The sequence below is a fragment of the Monodon monoceros genome, unplaced genomic scaffold, assembly GCF_005190385.1.
Source record: "Monodon monoceros isolate NGI ecotype Baffin Bay Population unplaced genomic scaffold, NGI_Narwhal_1 Super_Scaffold_3, whole genome shotgun sequence".
Lineage (NCBI taxonomy): Eukaryota > Metazoa > Chordata > Mammalia > Artiodactyla > Monodontidae > Monodon > Monodon monoceros.
In genome coordinates this window covers 70,065,930-70,086,403 of record NW_021703780.1, presented here as the reverse complement: position 1 = coordinate 70,086,403, position 20,474 = coordinate 70,065,930, and the positions used below count along the sequence as shown (strand labels likewise).

The window sequence follows — 20,474 nt, the reverse complement described above, 5'->3', positions numbered from 1 at the left end:
GCTGTGGCAGACACAGATCTCACAGAAAACAGGAAGCAATAAAGTGGCATTAAGTATATTTGAAAAATATTCTGCAGCCATAAATAAGAATTCGAAAAGACATTTGCTTTTAGACCAAACTAGATTTCTTGGCATTATGTACCTTTCTGGATGGGCAGCGCTTCCAGTGAGTCATTTGTTTGGTTGTTCAGAAAACATGGCTTTCGTGTTGGGATTTGGTAATGCAGGTGCTCCCAGGAGTTTTCTCTGATATAGACTGTATTTGCTTATAACATTTGAGTAGACTTTTGTGTCTTCAGATTTAATATTCTCCATGCTTATTCTCCTTGGTTTTGTTTTCATGAGACCTTAGCTACATGTTTGGGAAGTCAAATGGCTTGGTTTCACATTGAGATGCTTAAAGATATGCTTTGTTGGGCCTGGTCTTCCTATCTGTATTCCAAGACTGTGAATGTGGTGGGAAGACTTCTAAGATCCCTACCTCTTGGAATTCATATCCTTATGTAATCTTCTTCTCTTGAGTTTAGGCTGAACCTAATGATTTGCTCCTAAACAACAGAATGACAGAGGTAATGGAATGCCGATATCCCTTCCATGATTAGGTTACTTCCATCTTGTTAGTACACCCTGTTGCCTTCTCGCCTTGCATGCTTTGATGAAGCAGGCTACCATGTTGCAGAGGCCCGTGTGGTAAGGAACTGTGGGTAACCTCCAGCTGACACCCAGTGAGGAACTGGGACCCTCATCCGAACAGCCACAAAGAACTGAAAACTGCCAACAATCACTTAGTAAGCTTGGAAGTGGATGTTTCCCCAGTTGAATCTTTCGATGAGACTTCAGTTCCTGGGCTGACAACTTGGTTGCAGCTTTCTGAGAGACAGTGAAGCAGAGGACCCAGCTGAGCTGTGCCCAGTTTCCTGCTCCACAGGAACTGTGAGATAATAAATGTGTGTTGTTTTAAGCTGCTGAATTTTGGGATAATTTGTTACACAGCAATAGATAGCTAATACAGTGGAGCAGAAACTAATCTCTTCCTGTCTTACTCCATAGACTTTCCATTTAGTTTACAGAAGAGAAGCAATGATTACTGGCATGTTATCATTGCATGTAGAGTGTCTGTGGATTTTGAAATTTTGATTGTGTTATCTGAAAACTGTGGTTGGTAGATTGCTATAGTTTAAAAAAGCTGCTGCTTTATTTGGGGTTCCAAGGGATCATGTTGGATGTATAGCAAGGCTGTGATACCAGAGAAACCTCTATCTGCAGCATTGACCTTCACTCTATTTTGGGATCTTGGGGTCAGGTAGTCAGTCTGAATAGATTCTGCTCACTGGTAGCACTTAAATAGATGGTGCCTTGATTCTGTTTTAGTATATCTCCGTTTAAATGAATGTAAACACAATTTGGTTTGTGTTTTATGAGATTAGTTGGTCCTCACGATGGTCTGGCATGAATATGTCATGTTTAGAGCCTTAAACATTAGTCTAAGAGCGCACAGAGAGTCGTACAGAAAACGCAGCCCAACGCATGCAACTAGTTTCCTTGAGCACCCGACCAAAGTCAGTGGGTGGCCCTTATCTCATCAAGAAGGGAGAGTGTGAAAAAGTTGTCTATAAAAAAAAAAATCTCATTTTAAACTTGAACTCAACAAACAAGATTTGGAGGCCTGAAAGGACCCTTCCCAAGAGAAATAGTGTACTGGCTTGTGAGAGCCATTTGTTATATTTCCAGGAATTTTGGTAGCTTGAAATTGGTCATGGTGGGAGTATTTACAACGTGGAAATCAGCAAGTGCTACTCTCAGGGTCTTCTGCCCGCTTCGCCCCATCCCTGAAAGTCCATTTTCCAACACACCTCTAAATAAGTGCCATGAAATGTTTATCCACAGTATACTAGGAAGAGGCAAGTTAAAAATAGTGCAAGAATTATGATTCTGAATCCATTAACCAGTCATAGTTCATCAGATATTTTCATAACAGCATCTGGATAGATGTTTATCTGTTGGGCATTATGAAGAGTGCTTTACGTTGATTCACATTTAATTCTCACAACCACCTCATTTGTTCATTCATCCATTCATCCATCCACCCATCCATTCTGTGAATACTTATTGAGGATCTGGTTTTGAGTAATGATAACTGATGAAATTTGACTTCACGGTGCTTATATTTTATTGGGGTGAAACAGATAGCAGTTTAATAGTTAAACAGAGAAGTATCATGAGAAAAAGAAGAGGATAAAGTACAAGTGAGCTGGGTGGGGTCAACTTCATATTGGATAGTCAGGGAGGGCTTTTTGAAGGGGGTGACATTGTGAATTTGAATGACAAGAAGGAACCAGCCATGTAAGGCTCTCAGAAAACTCCTGTTAGATGGAAAGGCCCATGCCTAGGAGGTAGGTGCTATTATTTTGCCCATTTTGCCTGGGGAAACTGAGGGACAAGTGACATCAAAAATCTTGCCCAGTGTCCCACAGCTAACAAGCTGGTATTTGAATTAAGCTGCCTCTAGTCTCCACTCTTAAACCATATCTTACATATATTCCTGTTCTAGAAGAATCTTTCTCAAAGTGTGCTCCACAGAACAAGCTGTTTTGTGGGATATTGTTATGTGTTATGAGAGAAAAAGGGCTGCAGGGCTAAATGAACTTGGGAAAATGTTGAATTCCATAGAGCTTATCGAAGGGCTCTCAGGCTCTCTCATATGCAAGTGTGTATCAGTTATTTCCAAGAAGGGGCCTGGGGAAGGCAGAGCCTCGCAAACTTACTTGATTTGCTTTTTTCTTGTTGCACTGATGTTCTTTGTAAAAACATTTTGGAAAAATGCTATGCTAGAAAAGAAAAATTGTGCTTTTAATTTGTGACCTACAAAATATGTAATAATATACAAATAGTTGTTTCCCATGGCCAATTAACTGGGTAATTTCCTCGATTAGTTATTCTAGAAAGTATATTGTAAGCTGTTTCCATATTCTCTACCGGGTTTTAGACTGTTTGTTCTTCTGTCAGGGTATTTTTTTTTTTTAGTGGAAAAATGTGGCTGACTGCTTTTGGTATTAAACCAGTAAGAATAACCCAGCTTGAATAAAGAAGTTGCCTGACCTCTGTTAATTTAAATGAATCTAAAACAGGATTTAAAATGTACTTGAGGTTTTAAGTTCAGAGTGTTCCTGATTCCTTTTTCATTTTGCACGATTCAACCCAGTTGGAGCTGAATGGTGTAATGCTGGGGAATGGAGTGTTAGTGGTTTTATGATTAATTCTCAGGCAGAGGTGTTGGACCTCATATAAACCCCATCTCCTGGAATACTGGCTTTGTTTAGCCCATTGTTACAGGAGATTGAGAATTGGCAGGAGTTGCACATGGGGAGGGTTGGGCTGCTTTAGTGTCTTGTTGTCTTTCGGTGGTCTGGAAAAGACTGAGGGTGAAACCTCTTCTTTGCCTGGCAGGAAAAACAACAAAAAGATTATGATCTCAACTTATTTGGAAGACCAGAACTACTGGCCAAGAACTACAACCGACAGGCTGATGTGAGCTGAAGTGTTGGCTAAAGTGCAGGCATTGCTCACTAGTGTAGTCTGATGCTTCTTGATACAGGTTGATTTGATAAGACATTGTTTGGTGTGGTAATAGTTTACCTTGTTCTCCAGCTTTTTCCGCAGAGGACATATTGTTCCATATAAAGGTTTTAGTAATCAAGTACCCGAGGTACTACTGATCTCATTAAAGAAAAAGAGGGTTTACATACTAGGATCCTCCTATATTCACTGTCCTTAATGTTTTCTTGGCTGATGCTCAGAAGAGAATCAGGAGTCTTTGGATTCATTGTACTGTAAGATGTTTGAGGGGAAAGGATGTATGTTCTTCTGCCAAGCTTGTTGGTCTTCTATGCTAATACCCTTGGGCAGCTTGCTATTCTTTGAAAGGAAGGGCAGAAAAACACTTAAGTCATTGGGAGCCGCAATTGCTACTAACCCTGGACAAGTAAAGCCCCCAGGATACTGGGCCTAGGCTTCCCTCCATGCTGTTGGGGGGCAGGGAGGAGGAGGGCAAGGCAACATGAATTCTTGGTCTCCTCGTTTACTTAGCCAAGTAAACTTGGACAACTTATCCAAGTTGTCCCTAGGCCAGCAGGAGATCCACCAAGGCAAAGTCTATGACCTAGAAGTTCTTGAGCTCATAAGCCTTTTACTGACAGCTCAGACTTCACCTATATAATCAATCTTCACCCTAGTCCACCCTCTCTCAGTACCAAATGGCCTTGTTCTCTTTAACACACACTTGTCTCCAATTTGGTTGGCTGAGCCATGATTTTGCTGCTGCAGTCATTTCTAAATCTGACTGTACAGATTATACATTCTATTTCTACCAAGAAAGCTTATCACAGAAAATATTCCCAAACACAAGTGACCATAAAAACATAACATTTTATATCCTTTTTTTGCAAGAGTTTTTCCTTATATATAATAGAACCTAACAACTGCTCCCTATTTTAATAAAGTAAGTTTTAACATAATCAGTACCTTCCATCAATATTCCCAGACTTCAAATATCGCCTGCAAGATGCTCAATAAATATTTGAAAGAGTGAAAAAATAGTTTAAAAGTACCTCGAGAGTTGCTCCGTGGTTTATTTTGTCAGTATTGGACAAGTTTATAATGATTGTACAGAGCCATATTCTGTTGTTTTCTCTCATTGCTCTGTGTTTGGAGTGGAGCAGTAGCTTTGAGGGTAAGCTTAACTGGAAGTTTTATTTTTTTCAAAATACGTTGTACATCACTGGGCACATGTTGAGCATCCATATACAAGGGTGCTGTGGGAGCATTCATGGCAAGTTTGTGGTCTTGTTCAGGGATTCAGTTGGGCAATAAGAGAAACAGCTCACACTTATGGAGGCTTATTCTCTCTTTTTTTTTTTTTTTTGCGGTACATGGACCTCTCACTGTTGTGGCCTCTCCCGTTGTGGAGCACAGGCTCCAGACGCACAGGCTTAGTGGCCATGGCTCACAGGCCCAGCCGCTCCGCGGCATGTGGGATCTTCCCGGACTGGGGCACGAACCCGTGTCCCCTGCATCGGCAGGCGGACTCTCAACCACAGTGCCACCAGGGAAGCCCTGAGGCTTATTCTGTGTCAGGTGCTGTACTAAGTGAAAACTGTTGTCATCATCCCCATTACACAGATAATAGGGCACAAAGAGGTAAATAATTGTACCTCGTCACAGATCAAGCACTGGAGCCAAGGTCAGAACCTGGGAAGTCTAGCTCCAGAGTTTACACTTGTCACCACTACACACTACTGCTTGTTGGGGTGGTGCACTGAGAGGCCCTTGAATGGCACTTACATGCTGCGCAGCTTAGAGGTAGGGGAGCTGAGAACTGGCTTCCTCCATGATAAAGCTGGTCTTGAAAGGCAGGAAGAATTTCAACACGCAGATATGGTTGTAGAAGAGATAGTTGAGCCACATGTTAGAGGTGGGAACTGTGGTGGGTTTGGGGCATAGTGAGTTTGGAGCAGCTGAAACTCCACCTGTCAGGAGGGAAAGGAAATAAATCTCAACAAGTGGTTTGAGGTCAGGTCACTGAGGACTCTGAGCATGTGATACAGGAAGTTGGTCTTTACTTGCTACTCTGGGCAGCCTTTGAAGGAATTTTCCCTGGAGAATGGCATGATCAGAAAAGATTGTCAGGTGCTAATTGATAGTAGATTGGATAGGAGGAGAATAAACGCATGGAGATAAGTTGGAAGGATACTGTTGTTGTTCAGGTGAACAAGAATCTGAATCTGGGTGGTGGCCAAGAAATTGAAGGGCAAGGTCATCCCCACCTGCAGGCAGGACTTTGACAGCTCAGGAGCTGAGTGCTAGGAGCTTTGAGGGGCAGCCAGTCACTGTGGGCCCTGGTAGATGCAGGTGGTGGGGCAAGGGGCAGGAGAGAACTGTCAGGAGGAGGAGCTGGGGTTGAGGAAAGACTGTGGATGTGTTGAGTTTGATGAAATCCTGGTGGAGCTGTCCAGCCAAGGGTGAGAATATGGCTGAGGAAATGACTGAGAAGTTCTGCCCAGATGCACAAGGCATTTCTGACTATTGGTCACTTTTTATTGTAGTTGTTTTCACACTTCATTATTTGTGACCACGAAGCCCCCAGGTTATATGATTGTTCTAAAGGCTGCCATGTCACTTACTATTATTTAGGAGGAGACCCTAGGAACTGCATACTTTTTCATGCTTCTTTTCTGAATAAGCACTTAATTTTGAATATGGTATCTTGAGATTACACGGACTTTTCATTGACTGATGCCTACTTGATACAGATTTCCTTTGCTCTCACTGAGTTCCATTTTCTCCAAGCATTTAATGCAGGATAGATCCCAATGACGAATCTCTGCGGAAAAGCACTTTTTCTGGACCCTGCTAACAACACATCCAAAAACAGGATTTCATAACTTTCACCCTCACATTTCTGACGACATAGGGAATGTATTCATTTCTGTTTAGCAGCATTTGCCTTATCTTTAAATTCTAATACATTCTTTAAAGTTTAAACACTGCATGCTAATTTGAAATGGTCGAGGTTTTACCCCGTATTGATTTTAATGAGTGTAATTGGTTGCTTTCTACAGTAACAAAGACTGATGGAGCCCCAGGGAGCCATTAGGCTCAAGGCATATTGCAACCTGTTGAGAAGAGAAAGTGGCAGGGTAAAGGGTGTTTGGGGAAGTGCCAGGGAGTGGGGAGAAGTCAGGAGGTTATGCTGGGAGAGATTCTAACAGGACTCTGTCCTCCTGCTCTACCTTGGGTGTGACTGCTTTTTGAAAAATACTCTTTTGGCAGCTGACCTAATTTATCATTGTCATCATTTGGTGAAACAGTGCACCACAAACAAAACCTCAGTGGTGAGAAAGTACTCCAAGCACTGGTACTGCAGGTACTTGAGTGTGTTTCACAAGCTGCAGCAGTGGGAAGTTGCTCACCTGTAACAGAGTCCTGCGTGTCTTGGATGGGGATATTAGCTAATACCGTACATGTGGAGAAAGCTTTGTACTTTATAGAACACATTGCATTTTAATGATTTCCTCTGATGCTCCTGGTAACCCTGTGAGGAAACTGAGGCTCAGAGAGATTAAGAAGTGATGACAGGTAACATTTACCAGGTACTCATGAGCGAATCACTTTTCGGGGAGTGCCGTGTAATCCTCCCAACAATACTCTAGGGTAGGAGGTGGTTTCCTGCCTCTCAGATGAGGAGGCTGAGGCCCAGAGAGTCTGGTCCCGGTTCTCAGAGCAAGTAGTGATGGATCTAAAATTCAAAATTGGGCCTGCTGGTTCCATGCATCTGTCCCTAACCACTCCTTGAAACGGCCAGGGATTTCAACCCGAAATCTCTGAACAGACAAAAGACGAGAATTCTGGTCTACTGACTTCTTGCTCAGGGATATTTTCTCTGTAAGTGCAAAAAGAGGAAAAAATGCAAAAGGCTCTTTTTTTTTTTTTTTTTTTTTCCCCTTGCCACGTCTTATCTGGGCCTGCTGAATTGGGGTTGGTAAGTCCATGAGGTCACCGAGCAGTGGAAGGTTAAACAGTGCCACATAGAAGGCAGCACCAGGGCTAGGCCTCCTCAGACCATGTGTGGCTCATTAAAATGAAGGTACTTGCTTAAAATATGAAGCGTGGTACTGCATATACAGGCGTTCCATGAATTCCTAGGGAATAGGTGAATTTTTATAGCAGAGAATAAGGAAAAATTGGAGGTGCTTAGAGTCGGACCTTCTCCATTTCATCTGTTCAGTTAGCCTTCTTTTTCAACTTTTTTACTTCATCATTACCTCATTGCCTAAAAGAAATACTTTGCCTTCTCAAAATGACTTTACTTTTTATCTAGTTTTCGTTGGGTATTGGTTTCTTTCTTTGTCGATTGTGAGATATTAAAATTGTGTTTATAACCTCCTAATATGTGCCCCATTTCATTGCTCTTCTAATTGGCCAAAATTTGGTAAAGCAAAATCTACTTTCCTAGCCACCTGGCTTGGTTGAAAGGGATAGCTTTATTTGTGTTTCCAGCTTGGCATATAGGTTGAAGGATGCCTTAAATGTTTTGGGCAGAGTGTTAAATAAGGCAATGAGAATGGTTGCCGGTTGATTCCTTTGAGTGGCTTGTATAGTTGCAGCAGTTGTAAAGAATGAAATAAACCCTCCTTACTAAAGGAAAAATATTATTATATGAGTAGTCTGTAGAAAGAGGAAAAAGAAAGATAAGTGAGACACTAGAGTGAAAATTCTAAAGAGTCGCTCACTTAGATTAAGAGTTGGCAAACTGTAGCCTGTGGGACAAATGTGGCCCACCACCTTTTTTTTTTTTTTTTTTTTTAATGGCCTGGGAGCCAAGAGTGGTTTTTACCTTTTTAAATGGTTACATTTGAAATGGTTATGTAAGTACCTATGTAATATCCTCTATTTTGCCTGTGGCCCTCAAAGCCTGAAATATTAACTACTTGACCCTTTAAGAAAGTGTGGAGATTCCTAATTTTGATGATAGGTAAATAGATTTTGAATCAAGAGATTTGGTAAAAAAAACATACGTGCAATTAGTTACGTGCAGAGTATAAAAATCCTATTTTATGTGTAACTTTTGAGTTTTTTTAAAACGGGGAGACAATTTTTTCATCATTCCTGCACATTTTTCTTTTTTTTATTAGATCAGTGATTTTAATCTCCAGAATTACAGCACATAGGGTATTGCCAGTTATCACAAAAGTCTGCAGCTCTTTCAGGAGTGGTGGGTGTTAGGAAGGTAACCTGTGTGGATTAAAAAGGGAGTCTGGGGATTCCCTGGTGGCCCAATGGTTGAGAGTCCGCCTGCCGATGCAGGGGACACGGGTTCGTGCCCCGGTCCGGGAAGATCCCACATGCTGCGGAGCGGCTGGGCCCATGAGCCATGACCGCTGAGCCTGCACGTCCGGAGCCTGTGCTCTGCAACGGGAGAGGCCACGACGGTGAGAGGCCTGCGTACAGCAAAAAAAAAAAAAAGGGACTCTGTGTGAAGTATTCAGTAACCTAGAAAGTACCAGAGAAATGGAGGTTGCCATTAAAACTCTGATAGATTTAGGAATTCTGACCTAATTAAAGCACAGGGTTCCAACTCGTCCTTCTCTTGTTTTTAAAAATAGTGTTTATTGATACTTTTTAGGCTTATGCAGTTAGTGCTTTAAAAATCTGTGGCTGCTTTGAAGGAACTAGCATGAAAAAGAAAGTGGCCGTGTGTATACAGTTGTGTTAAAAAATATTTACTTATTGTAATTGTTGGCGTGCCATAGAATTGCTGGGTTTTCCTATGGGAAGTACTCTTATTTAGGTAAAGCTAGGACCTGGTCAGGATGACAACTGAGAAATCCCCTTACCACTGGCTGTCCTTCCTTCAGCCCCCAAGGCAGTCAGATTTCTTTTGGTGATATGTGGTTGTATGAGTTGGGTTGCCAGTTGTTAGAGCATTTTTAGTGTTGGGGGAAGACCCTGCCTATTGATGTAATTTTGCTTTGTCGGTATGGGCCAGGGTTTCTCAATCTTGGCACTATTCACATGGGGGCAGGATAATTCTTTGTTGTGGGGACTGTCCTGTGCATTGTAGGATGTTTAACAGTATTCTGGGCCCCTACCCACTAGAGGCAAGTAGTACCTTTGCCCTTCCCTCAGTTGTGACAATTAAAAACATCCCCAGACATTGCAAAATATCCTCCAGGGACCAAAATCACCCAGGTTGTGAACTCTGGTGTAGAGTGATTGACAAATCCTTCTGGTGGTTGGCCTGTGGACATGGCAAATATAGTAATTCCCAGCCCCACGTACTTGAAACTCTGTTTTACTAAGGAAGGGCAACCCAGATCAAGATACTTCCTGACCCAAAGACTGACCACAGGGGATACAACTAGGAAACAGATGTACTGAGGGGAGGTGGGGGTTTAAGCCTGAAAAAAAAAAACAAAAGTGCGATGTGTGTGTGTGTGTGTGTGTGTGTGTGTGCGCGCGCGCCCGGGGAGGGGCGTTGGTGGGGGTGGGGAGTGGGGAGAGAAAGAGAGAAGCTTTCTCCGACTCCCCCCCCCCCCACCCCGCCTTCCTCCTTTCCTCTCAGAAAAGGTAGCAAAGAAATCTAAGGGAGGGGTTTTGATATGAGATACCACATGGGAAGGTTGGGACTTTGTGAGAATAAGAGACATTTATTCTCAGGAGGTAATACTAATGGATCTGAGAAGACACGTGACCTGACTTTTTGACTACTGGACTCTCACTATTAATTGGCAGTTTTATTTTTATTTATTTGTTTATTTAACATCTTTATTGGAGTATAATTGCTTTACAATGGTGTGTTAGTTTCTGCTGTATAACAAAGTGAATCAGCTATACATATACATATATCCCCATATCCCCTCCCTCTTGCGTCTCCCTTCCACCCTCCCTATCCCACCCCTCTAGGTGGGCACAAAGCACCAAGCTGATCTCCCTGTGCTATGCGGCTGCTTCCCACTAGCTAGCTGTTTTACATTTGGTAGTGTATATATGTCAATGCCAGCAGTTTTATTTTACAATAAATGTTGTCATCCTTGCTTTCCCCTAAATGGCCTTTGAGTCTCCCTTTCTGTTTTTTAAATAAACATTTCTTCGCATGAACCACTATCCCCCCTCCCCCAACCCCAGCACCACCAAACTTCAGAACAATTTTGGAGTGTGGTGATTTTATCATGTGGAAATGTAGTACAGATGTTCAGAATTACCTTTTCTTTCTCTTTAAAACATCATGACCACACATGCTTTGCTCTAAGTACTATTTAGCATTTTTATTATTGCTATTAAAAAAATCTTGCCTCAGGCAGAGTCCCAGTAAATCTCAAGTAAAGGCAAATATTAAAATAGAAATAAGTATTTATGCACATCACACTAAAAATCTGAACTCAAATTTGGCTTTTTATGCAACTGAAACTTTTATTTTTTGACCCACTTAACCAAGTCCTCTAGTTTTACCCCTTTTCCTGACTCTAAAACTTTGAGTTCAGACTATTGGATTTTGTTCACCATCCTTCCCCCTTCTACCAGTTGTCTCTAGACTTGAGTTTTTCTCTTTATCCTGCATATATTTTTGAACTCAGCCCGATCACCTAATGAAATTTGTTGGGAGGATTTGGACCGCCAGCATGAATTAATTAGCGCATGTTTTTAAAACTTATTAATGGAGGGAAGTTTTCTTCTCACAGACAGTCCCTGATGCATATAGCACTTAAACAGCCGAGTTTCTGCTGGGGCCAGTAGTCATATACAGAGGAAATGCTGATCAACACCCAACACATCCCCCACTCAGAAACCTACTGATGGAGATTAGCTGCCGTTCCAACCTTAACTTCTTTTGGGTTCATTGATGCCACTTTCTTTTTACATTTCTTGGCCAGACTTAAATATACTTCTCCAAATAGTTGTTAAAAAGGAAACATTTCTATTTAATCACTTGAACCCGGAATTGAGAGCTCTCTCCTCACTATGTATACTTTTTAGTTGCTGGAAATTAATCCTGGTTTAGACAAATGATCTTTAAGGCAGTGCTTTCTCCATGCACATCCAAATAGAAATGCATTGCAAAGTGATTTTCTTTTAAAGGACAGTGGAGATATTTGTTGTTTTGGCAGGGTCTATACAGCAAGGAAGAGGCACAACCTGATTGTGCCTTAGATAGTAGAAATAATACCTACTTAGTGTGAGTATTCCATCCTCCTTCATGATACCCAGCGGTGTTCCTGTTTTTTGCAGTACTTTCATGATGCATGTGAAGGTTTAGACGATTTTAAAGACTCACGTTTTAGTTGCTTTAGAAGACAGAATGTTGCATAAATGTCCTTGCCAATTCCTCACTGGAAACACCGTAAAAACCTGCCAGGTGCTAACCTCAGTAGGTATCCTTAGGATGCTTTTTGAGCAACTGTTACAGATAGAGTGATCATGGGAGTTTAGTGGAGACTTGAGGATGCTTGTGCCGAGTGGGGACTGTGACATGGGATGACACAGGATTCTCCAGAGGACATGAAACCTTTTTGGAAAATATGTTCTCTATTACCTCTTCTCTAGGCTGTGGTTATCTTTACATGCTGGCTCCTTGCTTTGTTGCCTTACAGACACAAATGTGTTACTTCTTGCACAGAGAACTCAAGGAGAATGGTCCAAAATGACCACATTTCCTGAAATCACAGCAGCCTTCCAAGGAACTTGTGTGGCACTGACTGTCTGAGGGTTATCACGGGGAAAGAGAAAGGTTCAAGGAATCTCATCTTGGGAGGTCCTGGCAGGGTGTTAATGGCATTAATCATCCTGGCTCCTCACCACCACTGTTAAATGGAAGGCTGTCTAGGTGCCAGCCCAGAGCTCAGTGCTATACTAAGCTACTCCTCAGTGCAACCCTATGAGGTGTGGGTGCTGGGCAGCTAAGTAACTTGCCTAAGACCTCACTGGGGACTTGACCTCAGAAATGAGAATCATTGTATCATCTACTCTGTAGAAAGTCAAGGTAACTTCCAGTCATTTCTTCCCATTCAGTTCCTCTCCTTCTCTCTGATTTGTTTTCTTTGAAACTTGCATTTCCATTTAGGTTTCTCATCTGGTTTCTATTATGACTTCATTTAAAATCTTATCCTGTCTCTTCATATGTTGATTTCTTTCTCTTTTATTGTAAGCTCACTGCTTTTCTTCCCTTTCTGTTTCGCTCTGCCGTTGTTTTGTGGGGTTAATTGTGTTGTCTTCTCCCAAGTAGCAGTGCTGGGCTTTTGCAAGAGACCTAAGAATGCTAGTGAAACTTACAGGAGACTTCTGGCAGGCCTAATTTTAATTTAATCAGAAGTTTTCTCTGCCTTCTACAAAACCTTTTCATCCACCTCTGAGTTTATTCTTTGGTTTCCAATGAAATGCCTATGCAAAACACTTTTCCACAGGGCTTGGCTCAACAAATGCCATTTATGTTTCCTTGAGGAAAGGTGAGGAGGGGATAAGTAAGAGTTACCTTCACATCAGTTGGTTTCCTTGTAAAGCAAGTCTATGCTCCCTTTACAAAACATAGATTTGTTTCTTAAGAATCAAACCTTGCCTGGTGGCATTTTATAGGTCACTTGTTTGGGCACAGGTGTTTGTACTGAGCTGGGCAGACTCAAGAGTGACCTTTGCTTCACCATCCTGGTTTCACTTTGTAATCGCTTCAGAAAGTTAGAGTGGATTATATTGTATGGTAGATAGCTGCTTTGAATACCTTGAATAAATTAACTTGAATGTAATACATGTGATACATGAATTACATGTAATGATGGGCACATACTAGGTGCTTAATAAATGTTAGCTTACCATTCTTTTTATTTTTTCTTTTTATTGAAGTTTCGTTGATTTACAGTGTTGTGCCAGTCTCTGCTGTACAGCAAAGTGACTCAATTATACACATATATACATTATTTTTAAATATTATTTTCATTATGGTTTATCATAGGATATTTAGGATAGTTCCCTGTGCTATACATTAGGACCTTGTTGTTTATCCATTCTAAATGTAATAGTTTGCATCTACCAACCCCAAATTCCAAGTCCATCCCTCTCCCTCCCCCCACCCCTTGGCAACCACAAATCTGTTCTCTGTGTCTATGAGTCTGTTTCTGTTTTGTAGATAGGTTTGTTTGTACCCTATTTTAGATTCCACACGTAAGTGATATGTGGTATTTGTCTTTCTCTTTCTGACTTGTTTCACTTAGTGTGATAATCTCTAGTTGCATCCATGTTGCTGCGAATGGCATTACTTCATTCTTTTTTATGGTTGAGTAGTATTCCATTGTATATATGTACCACATCTTTATCCATTCCTCTATCAGTGGACATTTAGGTCATTTCCATGTTTTGGCTATTGTGAACAGTAGCCATGAACACAGGGGTGCATCTGTCTTTTTTTTTTTTTTTTTTTTTTTTTTTTGTGGTACGCGGGCCTCTCACTGTTGTGGCTTCTCCCGTTGCGGAGCACAGGCTCTGGACGCACAGGCTCAGCGGCCATGGCTCACGGGCCCAGCTGCTCCGCAGCATGTGGGATCCCCCCGGACTGGGGCACGAACCCATGTCCCCTGCATCGGCAGGCGGACTCTCAACCACTGCGCCACCAGGGAAGCCCGCATGTGTCTTTTTGAATTATGGTTTTGTCCGGGTATATTCCCAGGAGTGGGATTGCTGGATCATATCATAATTCTACTTTCAGTTTTCTGAGGAACCTCCATACTGTTTTCCATAGTGGCTGTACCAACTTACATTACCCCCAACAGTGTAGGAGGGTTCCCTTTTCTCTACACCCTCTCCAGCATTTGTTATTTGTAGACTTTTTGATGATGGCCATTCTGACTGGTGTGAGGTGATACCTCATTGTAGTTTTGATTTATATTTCTCTAATAATTAGTGATCTTGAGTATCTTTTCATGTGACTACTGGCCATCTGCATGTCATTTCTTTGAGTTTCACAGCTTCTAGAGGCCAGCTGCAGTCCTTGGCTTGTGGCCCCTTCCTCCATCTTCAAGCATTTTCCCTCCATCTTCAGATCTCTCTTTCTATGACTTCTGCTTCTGTTGTCATGTTTCCTTCCCTGTAACTCTGATCCCCCTCTTACAAGGACCATTGTGATTACATTGGACCCACCCGGATAATCTAGGATGATTTTTTCATCTCAAGATTCTTAATCCTATCTGCAAAGTCCCTGTTGCCATGCAAGGTAAAATATGCACAGGTTTTGGAGATTAAGGCTTTGCCTTCTTTGAGGGGGGACAGTATTCAGCCTACCATACCCCCTGTATCCAATGTATCACTAAGTCCTGTTTACTGTCTCTACAGACTCTTGGGTCTGCCCATGTTTTTTCATTTTCATTGCTCTTACCTTTGGCCTGGTGTTCTTAACTAGTTTCCCAGCGCTGTACCTCATAATTCTTCACACTTGTTAGGGTCATCTTTGAAAAATGCTTATCTGTCCTTTCTGAACCCTCGGTTGCTGGGAGGACAAAGTACAAACTCCTGAGCCAGGCTCACAAGGCCTTGCTTTTCCAGTCTTAAGTCCTATTCCTTCTTTCTCCTCAACCTCCCAATCACCTCAGACTCTGGCTTTGCACCCCAACCAGCCTCTGGGCTCTGTCCCTATGTTCGTGTGTCTCTCCTACTGTCTGCGGACACTGGGGACACCCCTACTCCTCCATCTTCACTTGACCAATTTTTATTTATCCTACATTATTCGGCCTACGGATTACCTTCTCTAGAAGTCCTCAATTTCACTCCCTTACACTCTAGACTGAATTAGGGTCCCTGCCTGTGCAGGTATTTCTCAGAGAAATTATTAAATATCAATTTACTGTGAATATCCAAGGGAAGAACCCTCTCAACTTCACTGGTGCATCCGCAGGACCTAGTACTGTCCTTGGTAGATGATAAGAACCCTATAAATATTTGTGGATTGACTTTGGAGTGAGGCTGCATTGGAGTTCTTTTGTGGAGGACTAACTTTTTAGTTTGAACTACTTCTGGACTTACAAAAAGTTTGCAAAAATAGTGCAGAGTTTTCATAAGTCCCTCACCCAGCCTACCCCAATGTTAATATCTTACCTAACTTGAATATAAGTATTAGAACCATGAAATTAATGTTTCTGCCTGGTCTGGCACAATACTATTAACCAATCTAAGTACCCTGTTTAAACTTCACACTTTTCTACCAATGGCCTTTTATGGGTCCCACGTTGCATATAGCTGTTATTTCTCCTCGGTCTCCTCCAGTGTGTAATAGTTCCTTAGTTTTTCTTTGTCTTTCATGATCTTGGTACCCTTGAAGAATATTGACCAGTTATTTTGCTGAGTTTCCCTCAGTTCAGGTTCTTCTGATGTCTTCTTATGATTGGACTGAGGTTTTATATGTGCCTGGCAATAACACTACAGAAACGGTGCCGTGTCCTTCTCAGTGCATTGGATCTTGGTGCTCATGATGTTGCTGTGCCTTATCACTGCTGATTATACCAGTCTGAGCTCTGCTTTGGGATCCTGGCATATTAAGTGGTCTGTGGTCATTGTCATCAACATGGCTGACATTTATTAATCACCTGTTGTATGTGCCAGGCACTGCTCTGAGCACTTTAGATGGAGGAACTCACTTAATCCTCACAAGAACCTAATGGAATAGAGCCTATTAATCTCCCCTTGTTACAGATGAAGAAATGGAGTCATAGGGAAGTGGATTACCCTGTCCAGAGCCTTACAGGGAGTCACAGTCAGGATGGACTCAAGGCCCATGCTCTTAACCCTCAGATGACACTGTCTCCTTTGTGTGTGTGAGAGAACCAGGGGGTGCTGTTAGTGCAGCATTCGGGGTCACAAAGGCTTCTTATGGGGCAGTTATAACCCACACTCTTTCTACAAGTGGCCCCCCTACTGGTCCCCTTAGTCCTGCACCTGCCAATTAGGAGGTAGCTTTGAAAGTCCAGGAGGCTGTTTGTGGAGTGGAATTGAAGTGATGACAGTGGGAACAGACTGGAAATAGAAGGGAATGCCTTGAAACAGGAACCACATTGTATGGTAGCTAAGAATGTGAAGATGAAGAGGGTGGAGATATCAGAGAACGCTTGAGTTTTCAGCTTGGGTGACAGGGTCACTGATAATGTTTATGACAGTCATGAGGGAGGCAGGGTTTTGGGAGGGGAAGTTTAATTTGACCTTTGAAAATACATGTTTGCCTCTCAAGGCAGAAGACTGGGCTGTTCATGTGGATTTGGGATCATTTGTAAGAGGAAGGGAAGAGCCCTTGTAAAGGGAGGAGGGCCCAAAGGCATATCTGGGGCATATCTGTGTTCAGGACCTAGAAGGAGGAAGGGAAGCAGTGAAAACAAAAACTGAGAAGGGATTATTTAGAAAGGAGGGAGAACCCAGAAAGCTGAGTGTTCAAGGATAGAGAGTTCATTGATTCATTCATTCATTGATTCAGTCATTTTATTGAGAGTCTTCAACTCTAAACTATGTTTTGAGGGGGACACTGAGATGACAAAGACCCTGTTATGGTAGCTGTGTTAGTGTGGGACCTTCAGGCTAGGTCCCTAGGGATGAGGAAAAGTTCATTGATAAGGTAGGAAAGACAGAAGGATTTGTATAGCCTGGGGGCTTGATATGTTAGCACACGTGTTCTATGTTAGATGCCCACTCCCCCCAAAACTGTATGAATTTAACTGAACCTTAACTTACCCCTAAATTGTATTCAAATGTACAATCTTCCTAAAGTATATGCTATAAGCAAACAAATGACACTTGAAGATTCTCTTAACACCACAATAAGGCATGGTTACTTCAGTAAAAAAAAAAAAAAAAATTTAAAATTGAACTAGTTTTTTGGTATTATGAACAGTAAAGATTCAGATGAATGACTGGTTTCTTTGCTGAGTTTTGGGAATTGGGTGGATGCTGGGTGCAAAGCACTGCAGTATCCCAGCACATTATTGATGGTAAGTAGCAATAGCTAAGGCTGAATAATAGATGGTTTCATGTGATCCTTGTCAACAGGGTAAATGTTTGTGCTGCCAGAACAGGAAATTATAAAATTTGCATCTAAAAATAATCCTATCCTTTGCCTTTTCAATTGTGACCTCCAGTGCAAAGAAATAAGGATCTCACAGAAACTCTGAGCAGTGTGTGAAACCTTTCTTTGTAATCAACTGATTTGATTTTCTTCAGTATAATGGCAGAATATTTGTGAGGAAATTAAACTTCATCATACTCTAGACATTGCTTGCATTTCTATTGGGCTTTCAGGAGAATTTCTGAAATACTAGAGCTACCTTTGACCCCAGTGCAAGTTTGCAAAACTGCAGCAGCTTTGGAAGAAGTTTAAATGAACTTGGGGCCTCTAAAGCAAGATTTCTCAACTGTATCACTGTGACATTCTGAGCTAGATAATGTATTGTTGGGAGTGAAGGGCTGTTCTGTGTGTTGTAGGATGTTTAGCAACATTCCTGACCTCCACCTGCAAGATCCAGTAGTACCACCACCCCTAGTTATGACAGTCAAGTGTGTCTAGACATTGCCAGATGTCCCTCAGAGGGGCGGGGCCCAAAATTGTCCCCAGATGAGAACCACTGGTCAAACCTCGCTACTGAAAATATGGTTCAACAACCATCAGATCATGGGCATCTTCTGGGAGCTTGTTAGAAATGCAGCATCTCAGGCTCCCCTCAGGCCTCTGGAGTCAGAACCTTCATTAACAAGATCTGCAGGGGAAGGTTTGAGCACATGAAGGTTTGAGAAGTGCTGACCTAAAGCTCTGCCCAGGTCAGTGTGGTGTAGCAGAAAGGCAAGAGCTTTGGAGCCAGCTATGGCTTATCATTAATAGCTGTGTAACCTCAGGCAAGTTGTTCAACCTCCCTGTGACTCAGATTCCTCCTCTGTAAAATGGGACTAAGAAAACCTCTGTGCTCTGAGAATAAAATGGGGGAATCCAGGTGAGGCAGCAAAAGAGGCAGCTGGCCCTTATTAGGATCTTAATTGGGCTGGTTTCCTTCCTTCTCTTTATAAAGCTGTTTTACTTGGCCTTGCTGCTGCTGCATTCACTGTTACTTGTAGTGATGATTTAAGAGGGGGAAGAAAAGCAGTATGTCTAAGTGCTCCACAAGTAGAGCAGGCCATAAAAAATCTTGTTTACAGATTTTTATTTCTGAATAATTATCTACTTTCTTTAAGATGTGGCTTTTGTGATCTGGCCTTCTCATTGCTTGGGAAACTGGGATCCCATTTCTGGAAAACCCATTATTTTGGGCGTTGTGAACTATTAATGGTCTCATTTAGAGGCCAGAATCTAAAGGTGGGAAAGTTGAAGCTGATGGCAGCTAAATGTAAAACTGTTTAAAGGAAGAAGAAGCTCACATGGTAAATTTGATTCCTGTGCTATAGCAAGTGGATTTTGAAAAGGGGCAGTTGTTTTTATTACCATTAGTAAAATCTTTGGTTATGCAAGATAAGAATGCACATTTTTGCCTTGGGAATAAACTGATTGCTCTGAGACTCCTAATTTTCCCCTTTTCCTCTTTCTCCCACCATGACATTGCCTTGGTATAAAAGCATATATTTTAAAATTTCTTATCCTTATGTATATAATAGCTGTTTTCATGGCTTTGAGCCAGTAGTCTAATCTGACATAGATGATTCTTTTTTTTGCAAAATGCATTAAAAATAACATATACAGGTACATACATGCACGTGTGCAAATCACACACCCAAACAAACAATATAAGAATCTGACTTGTCAGGACAATTTTTAGGCAAATCACAAGTAGCTAGTTTATTACAGCTCTGACGCTATGAAGATGAAGGGACATTGACCAGAACCAATGTACAGTTGTGTAGATTGGGCACTGCACAACTCTGAATGTGCTGTGTATATCATGGACATCATAGATTTGCGTAAATATTGTGACAGTTTGTCAGAAGATGGTAACACAGTCCCTTGTTCCAACAAAATCATTATATTGCAACAGTTTTCCGGCACATGGAAGTAAAATGTCCTGAGGAAGGTGCTTTCTTTTCTAATTTGCACAAAGGAGCCATATGGGCTAGTGGCAACCTCGCAATCTCACTTTTGTTTGGAAGCTCCTACTATGGTATGAAAAGCGATACAGATTATCATCCCAGAAGTCATACTGTGGCTGAGAGCCACAGGAAAAGTATAATTTGTTTAATTTTCCCATTTCATGAATATGAAAAATGAATCCTCCATAAAAGTGGTCCTTGAATACTACTTTCATCTTGAAGCTATTGCTAATGTCTGTGTGTATGTTGCCATCTTTTTCAAGTGAAGGAGAAATAATTTAAGAAGTAGAAGAAGTTTGCCCACGTAAGTCCAGCAGTGAAAAGTCAGGTTATACCGAAGAATCGCATCAGCTCAGATTAGTTGAAGATCAGCTGACACCCTGAAGGAAGGTGGGTGACAGGTGGTTAAGCTGGAGAGATGGGGGTGGCGATATTCTTCTTATACATGAGAGTATACCTAGTATATTCTTCCTTAAGGCTTTGCCTCTTGGGCTCGAGGGCTATTCATGCAACTTAGTATTGGTCATGTGAGCATTTTTGGTTTGTTTAGTGTCATACTTTGAGTTGACACATTTTACACATGTTCCTGTAGTTATCCCACTTTTATTTCCATTTCTTTCTAGAGATAGTCTGCAGTTTTACATGGAATTGCATTGGAACAGCCACTGAGGAGGGGAAAAGGTCTCTTTCAACTCGGCCTTTTTAGATGCAGCAGTGTTGGTGGTGCAGATGACAGGGACTCCTCTAGGTGGGCAGAGCAGGAAAGAGAGAATGCAGTTACTGACAGGGAACCAGGTGGAGGAAAATCGTTTTTGTTCAAGTGGTAAACTTCTGGAGTTATTTTTCTTGGGTCTGGATGTGCCCAAATTGGTCATTTTGACTGAAATGCA

General features: G+C 41.8%; 1 protein-coding gene across 2 annotated transcripts in view; it reads left to right on the top strand.

Annotated features, from left to right (window-relative positions):
* ERC2 (ELKS/RAB6-interacting/CAST family member 2) overlaps window positions 1-20,474 on the top strand; it is a 961,347-nt gene that overhangs the window by 164,811 nt on the left and 776,062 nt on the right. The gene's annotated exons all lie outside the window — the stretch shown is intronic.